We start from the raw sequence: 7,880 nt of genomic DNA, 5'->3' as shown, positions 1-7,880 counted from the left end.
GGCTACTCCAGGCTACTGTTGCTTAAAGCAATTCATGGGTTTCAGCAGATCCCTTTCCACAGGTGTATACAATCAAGCATCTAGATTATGAATGCAGACTGCATGCGTGCTTGATTAATACACCTATGGAAAGGGACCTGATGAAACCCATAAATAGACAATAAACAAAGCTCGTAGCCAACACAGTTTGTGTTATATTTCCAGTGTGGGGGATTTTTTTTCAAATGCCAAATGCGATTAGACAGAATTGAACGCCAGAAAAAGTAGAGGAAGTAGCCAAGTATGTGGTCTTATGGAGCTTATAGTGGGGTACGAATTGTATTTCTGTAGGATTTTTTTGCTAAAATTTATATTTTTGTTTTATTTGGGGCCCTACTGTTGAAAAATGATGGGGTGCAAATTTTCTGACCCCGTTTTGCCCACCCCTCTGGGGGGCGCTTTGTCACCTTGGCCAGGATACTGACCACACACGACATCTACTAATAATGATCACATTTCCACAATCTTGGTGTCAATTAAGGGGTTATTGAGGATGCTGAGTCCATTTATGACAGTTCCATTGTGATCAGAAGTTGTTATGACTCATTTTTTGCAGTAATAAAGGCAAATCCAATGGGGCAAAGTCGCCAAACAGTAAGTGAGCTCATATTTTGGGAACACTTTGATGTATGTTAACGAAACTTGGTCACATGACAACTGACCCCCTCCCAAGGGTACACAACAAATTTGCTGTAATTCGGCCACTGGAGGCGCTATAATTAGCAAACCTGCATTTAGGGGTTACAGTATATCATGATGACGTAGGGTTAGCAAAAAAATCCAATGGCTAGTCATACTCTTCATACTCATATTGATGATCATTGCAAATTTTCCCCACTCATAATAAACAATTGGCCATATTGGATTTTCCTTAAAGAGAAAGTAAATCATCAGCAGTCACAACTTAATTTGGCCCCCTCACTGCTGCTTGCCATTTTTTGTCAAAGATAACTATTTCAACACAAGATATATGTGTTTTAATTCTGTCTAATGACACAAAGCTGAGAATCACATTGCTAAGATACAGACAGAAGAAAACAAAATTATTATGACTTGGACCAGTCTTTAAGGACAAAACACGCCAGAAAAGAGCAGCAACATCAAGGGAGTTTGAAATTCATCTGGAGATGAAACTCACAATGTCTCTAAAGGAACTTTTGAAGAGGCAGATACACTTATTGCTCATCAAGCAATGGTGTGTTCAGCTGAGACTGGCTGGAGTGAAGTTAGAGTTGGTCACCAGATACTGATGTCCTAATCCTTCTGCTTGATCTTGTTGCTGGTAAGCACCTTGGACCTCACACTCATCTCAAGTTTCTTACTGGTAAGGGCACAAAATATAGAGAAATTGATGTGGTAGAAAGAGTGCAGATTATAGGACATCAAAAATGTCAAGGCCTTATCGGTCTCCACAATTTCTCTGGTGCTGACTGGGGGTGGTAAATTTGTGAAGTCAGCAAAAGACCTGGGTTGATGCCTACATAAAAAACTTGATGATGATGATCCTGTCATCAGTTGCTTTAAGAAGCTTGGTGAAGGTCCATTGCCATCTAATCTCATCAATGGTGAACTTCCCCAACAAGTCAGAGGTCTAGAGCAGTTTGTCTGCAGTGTCTATAGGTCAACTGGTCACACAACTCTACCAAAACTGAGGTGGGAGCTACTTGGAACTTGGAGGGAGAAATGTTACCTCCGTCACGAGCTGCCTTGTTGCCTCATATCCTTTGTGCCAATTACATTGCCATGCGTGATAAATCCTACATTTCAAACTGTCCAGTTCTTCCTCAGATTGAAGAAAATGGTTGGACTTTCCAAGAAGGAGTTTATGTTCCTGTGACATGTCTTACACTCCCTGCCCTTGGAGCTGTGATAGAGTTGACAAAATGTGTGTGCAAAACCCAGTGCAAAACACTCAGGTGCACTTGTCACAGACATGGAATTCCCTGTACTCCTTTTTGCAAATGCTTTGCTGGTGACTGTGAAAATGCGACCAAGCATACTACAAATGAGGATGATGCTGATGAATGATCGATTTATGTATAAGTGTATTTCTAAGGTGTTTTATTTCCTGTTCATGTTTATGCAACTTTACATTAATAATTAGTTCATTTATCAATTAGTTCAGTACTTAGTTAATGTACACTGCCATTGCAGTAGAGCTATACAGTACATTTTGTATTAGTTTTATTTCAAAGATGTTAAATGATTGATTGCTTTATTAGCTATTGTAAAGGAAAATATCAGATTGTTCACCAGATTGTTAAAAAACACAAAAAAAACAAAACAACAAAAACTATAACACAAATCTGCTCACTGAGGCCTTTAGTCTCTAACTCTTTCTAAAGCCGCTATATCTAACAAAGTTATTATTATTATTATTATTATTATTATTATTATTATTATTATTATTATATAAATTACTCTTCAAGTTTATACTGTGTATTAACTTCTTGAGTGCACATAACTTAGAGTGTATATAATCAATTTGACCAAAAAATATGATAAAATACCCTAGAAAAGCCTAAACCACTACCAGAAAATGAGACATAACAACTTCTGATCACAATGAAACTGTCATAAATGGACTCAGCATCCTCAATAACCCCTAAATTGACACCAAGATTGTGAAAATGTGATCATTATTAGTAGATATATGTGTGCAGTCATCCTGGCCAAGGTGAGAAAGTGCCCCCCAGAGGAGGGGCAAAATGGGGTCAGAAAATTTGCACCCCATCATTTTTCAACAGTAGGACCCCAAATAAAGCAGATAAAACAAAAAAAATCAATTTTAGCAAAAAAATCCTACGGGACCATTATTTCATGACAATTCGTACCCCACTATTAAGAAAAAGGAATGGTTTTATCAGGAAGGATTCTCTTGAATTCAAATTAAACCTTTTCATGTTGGTGTGTGATGTTAGAACATGTCAGAGTAAGAGGGAGTAGAGGAGACGGCCATCTATTTTCTGACAACCACGTGGGCCTACACACACAAGCGGTATTTTATGTGTTTAGAAAGTGTGGCATTGAACAATGTGCTTTTTAAATGAATGCATCTGAAAAGTATAGTGCAACACGCCTGATGGAATGGTGAGATCCATGATGGTCCATTTACTAAAAATAATTTCCAAACTCTTCTTCCGACTCAAAGTCTCCTCACAGTTACTGGATTTGCATGATGTAGAAATTGCTGGGTTTGAGAGGTGCAAATACCTCACAGATAACTTGACCTTGAACGGGCTCTCAGACAGCAAACACTGATCCTAAAGCAGCCCTAGCTGTATTTAAAGCGTATTTCTTGCTAACGGCAGTCTGTTGTGGAGCAGATAGTATATCGGTGCAGCATATCTGTGGCCAGACAACTCTAAGCTACTTTCTGACCCTGGGAGGGGAAATGTCTACTTGGCTATACACAATTCGCCAATGGATTGCATCATCCTGTCATCACCATTAGTAGTTCAGGGCTTTACGACCCCAAAGTTTGTTAACTGCAAACTGAGTTAACTGTGTTTAGTAATAGTTTACTTACAATGTCTGAAACAGGTTAATGTTAAATTATCTCATGTGAACTTTCATCTGACCGAGGATAGATGGTTTATCTTTTTTTTTCAATCTTAAAATGTTTTCACTGTTATTTTGTCTTTCACTAATACCATGCTCATTTCATGATGCTATTTGTTCAACACGCATTAGACCCACTCTTTGTTTTTATTAATGCCACATACTTACTGGCATTAGGAGCCATACCTTGCCATGGAATTAGTTCAATCCGGCTGCTCTATTGTGCTATTGGGTTACGGAGGCTGTTCTGACACACATTCAGAATTTCCATCCCAATTAGACAATTTAGACAATGTTTAAAATGGTACCAACCATTGGCATGACATGTCCAAGATCTCTGTGCTTACTGTGGTGATAATATAATATTGTGATGATAGGCCTATTATATAACATGTGAAGATTTAACCAGGCTCTTCAGACCATCTGTGGAGCAGATTAATATATTTCAGTTAGACTTTATGAGATAAGACAACATAGCGGACTAGAAAAAAACAGATGGCCCAGGAAGACAGTGTGTGCAGGAGTACTCTCTCTCTCTCTCTCTCTCTCTCTCTCTCTCTCTCTCTCTCTCTCTCTCTCTCTCTCTAACTCTCTCTCTCACACACACACACACACACACACACACACACACACACACACACATGTAATGTGTGGGTGTGTACAAGTATTCTACACAAATGCAAACTGTGTCTGGTCTCCTGCTAGCCTACTTTATATGTATTGCTTTTGGAAGACTCAATGGAATATTGCAAAAATTGCCTGTCTGCGGGGAAAAAAGGTGAATATACTGTTGTTCAACTGTGAGGGAGTAGGGGCGTGTGAGTATGAATCACTTCAAGTCTGGGGTGGCAGGAGGAGGAGACGTGCACGATTAGCAGCTGTAAAAACGGCCTTTTAGACTTGACTAACACAGTCCTACGTGGAGAGGTCTGACTGGGCAGGCAGGCTATGGCAAGAGTATTAGGTGTCACCACCAATGTCATAAATTTGATGTCATAAACGCGAATTTCCGAATGTGCGCCATCTTGGGAGTATAGAATTATTTCTGGTATAGCTGTGCTCCATAGGACAGCATTATAGATGAAGATAATTTAAATAAACTATTTGTTGCTTACAGAAATGAATAGGCCTAAAATACACAGTTGCTGATTGTTTATGTTGCTTATGCTGCTTGTTGCTGTCTTCATTTGGTCGACAGCTACAATCTACTAAATAGTCTTCATAAGGTAACTGTAAACATAAATCAGACTCGCCAGACTTTCATTTAAAACAGTCTCTTACTGAAGTAGGAAGTAATCAACATCACAGGTGAAGATCGTTCTGCACGTCACCAGACAGATTTTTGATCAAAGAAAGTATTATTAATATAGAAGTTATACTAAACCAGAAACTGACTTTCTAATAGGGTTTACATTATCTTTTGAATACTTCCAACATGGCCGCCCGCCACCCACTTTATGTCAGGTGGCGACACCTAGAGAGATTAGAAGCATTTTAGGTCTCTTATACACACACACAAAGCATTTTATGTTTTTCCCCAGGGGAATGCCCAGACGGAGGTGTGTTGCCATGTGAGTTAGTCTGGCCAACACTATGCTTCTCAGATCTCAGCTGAGATTGAGAATAGGTCTGGGCACCCTTTATTCCCTTCTGATTTCCAAGGGGCATAACCAACAATGAAGTGAAAGTTACAGTCCAAGTGGTACATTAAACTCAACCAGTCGTTTTGGAAGTATAACAAACACATCTTTCTTGTAAATTAAGGTTTTAAATGCAGTTGTTTACACAATTCCAAAGAAAACACACATCCATATCGTAGAACACTGACACTATTGGCACAGCTACTGGTTGAATTGAACAATGCTCCTAAATGTGTTCCTCAGCCTGTCATCATATATAACCCACTCCATGCCAGATAAGCGGTTATGTTTGGTCCCTGGTTTTTGGTGATTCAGAAATTAGCAATGGGGCAGTTTTCAGCTGAACCTGCAGAGCAAATCCAAAATTCACCCAGGCTATGTGGGAATGGGAATATTCAGAGAGTAATTGGAGAATGATAACGATGGTAATAATCCCTCTGGAGTAGCCTGTCCATTGTATAGAAACAGAAGACATATAGTTATACCTAATTTAGTATCAGTTGAACAAGAAATCATCAATCACATCTTTTCTCATTTTGTCTTTTTCTTCTCATGCTCTCCCTTTTTCTCTCTCTTTCCCAGATGTTATCATTTTCACATCTCCTTTGTGAAGTTTTGCTCAAGACTGTCATGCAACTTTGTGTGTGTGCACACAGGAGATAACCAGAGGCTTCAACACTTCAGTTGGGCCATGGGAGGGTGTGAGAGCTGATATCATTAAGGGAAATGAAATGGCACCAAAAGTGGCACATTCAGAAAGAATACAGGAATAAGATGATCTGCACACCAACATCCCATTAAAGTTATTCATTTATTTATTTATTTCTGGCTTCCTCAGATGCAAAAAATGCTAAGCATTTGCATTTAGGCATCATAGCATTTGTTAAGTCTGAGGAAGAGCTGTAGGGGTTGAAACCTCACGGCAAATAAAAAAAAAACGCAAAAAATGAGAGCTCCTTGGTGTGTGGATCAAAAGAGACGTCTTTTCTATGGTCTCAAATGTGTCATGGACTTAACCAGATGTCCAAGCACACGGATGTTGGGAAGAATTGGGCAGAAAAGTCTGTGTGATTCAGCAGGTGATCAGAAGTACAGTCTTTGAAAAAAAACAAAAAAAAAACTGGATACAACTCTAATGACACAGAAGTCCCCTAACTCAACCCAAATCGATGTGAAATGTAATTCTTATTGTTATCTCACCTGATCACTTTTTTCCTTTTGAGCCATCGTTTTTTATTCAAGCTGACAGGGCCTTCAGCATAGCACAACAGCAGTTACACTGAAATAGACTATACATTTGATTCAAAATGGGCCTTTCCCTTCTTTCCTTCTACAAATCTATATGACAAACATGTTACATTAGTCATAATCAGTAGTCCCCTTTGGCTTGTGAAGAGTATCTCTATAGTGAAATAGTCATGTGAACCAGTTACATTTCCCACAAAGCTAGATGTGTGGTCTGTCTCTCTAATGGAGGGATTTTTAGTTGTAATAACCATTTGGTTGTCTTCATTGAATGTAATTATTGATGTGTATACAACTTCAGAGCATTCAGAAGCTTACCATAATAACGCCCAGGTGGGCTGCATCATGGCTTTCTCATGTGGGGACAAAAGATGTCTGTTATTAGTTCTGCCAAGTGTGGGATTAACATTGTGGTGTGTCTGAAAGATCTGTTTAGGGCTCTGCAGGTGCCTTCCAGGTGAGCTTTTGATGATAAGCTGCACTGAGACTTAAAGTCCAACACATGGCCTTTACATGCTATCTGTATAAAATTGCTGTTATTTATAAAAATATTTTAAAAAAATATTTCTCATAAAGTCATTGTTTTAGATATTGGTAAACAGGTAGTCCATGTTGCAGGTATCAACCATGCCAAAACACAACTATACAACATGTACAACTGTAGCATGTGTGTGTCCTTAAAGCCTATGAATCAGTGTCATGCACCAATGACTAGAGCAAGTAGAGGAACTTTTGCAATATATCTCTGTGTCAGGGTAAACTGATAATTTATTAGTGTATTACAGATTAATTAAAATGTTCTCACTTTATAGTGTACTTGACCTATAGTATGGTTGGCTTCTGTTTGTCCTCAACACAATCACAAGGAAAAGCTTGCAATGGAAACCACAGAGTACAGCTGAACTCATGTCTTAGATGCATCTGACTTGTATTACACTCCAACACAGCCAAGTATAAAGCTTTGTTCCTAAACACTGTTCTGAACTGCTAAAACAGTTTTATAAAGATATAAAGGCAGATTTTTTTGCATAGAACAGCAATGCTGTTGTCTCTTAAAAAAAAGAAACGAAATGTGAAATGCTGTTGGTATGCCAACAACAGCAGGAGCCTCAAATTCTTAAGCTGAAAATCCAGCTGCTACAACGACCATTTAGTGCAGTTCATTCGGTGTCATATATTGAACTAAGAGAATGTGAAATCAGTGCTCATGAAGATTTGGTAAAGTTATAATAAAATGTTTAATTGTGTAGCTATTTGTTGTTGATAAAATATACATTATATTACTTCCTTTTTTACAAATATCAAGCCATCACCATTTCTGCTGTTTATGACTCCAAGTATTTTTCAATAAGCAGTCTATCACAAAATCACCAGGCACTGAAAGACACTATAGTA

At 38.5% G+C, this 7,880-nt stretch overlaps 1 long non-coding RNA gene across 1 annotated transcript; it reads left to right on the top strand.

The window, feature by feature from the left end:
• The first annotated feature begins 4,207 nt into the window (after positions 1-4,207).
• On the top strand, positions 4,208-7,294 carry LOC125303823. The gene is made up of 2 exons (XR_007195117.1): positions 4,208-4,378; positions 5,823-7,294. It is a non-coding gene; the product is annotated as an uncharacterized LOC125303823 (long non-coding RNA).
• The last annotated feature ends 586 nt before the right edge of the window (positions 7,295-7,880 follow it).

This window comes from Alosa alosa, chromosome 1, assembly GCF_017589495.1.
Source record: "Alosa alosa isolate M-15738 ecotype Scorff River chromosome 1, AALO_Geno_1.1, whole genome shotgun sequence".
Taxonomy (NCBI): domain Eukaryota; kingdom Metazoa; phylum Chordata; class Actinopteri; order Clupeiformes; family Clupeidae; genus Alosa; species Alosa alosa.
This window is presented reverse-complemented; position numbering and strand designations above follow the sequence as displayed.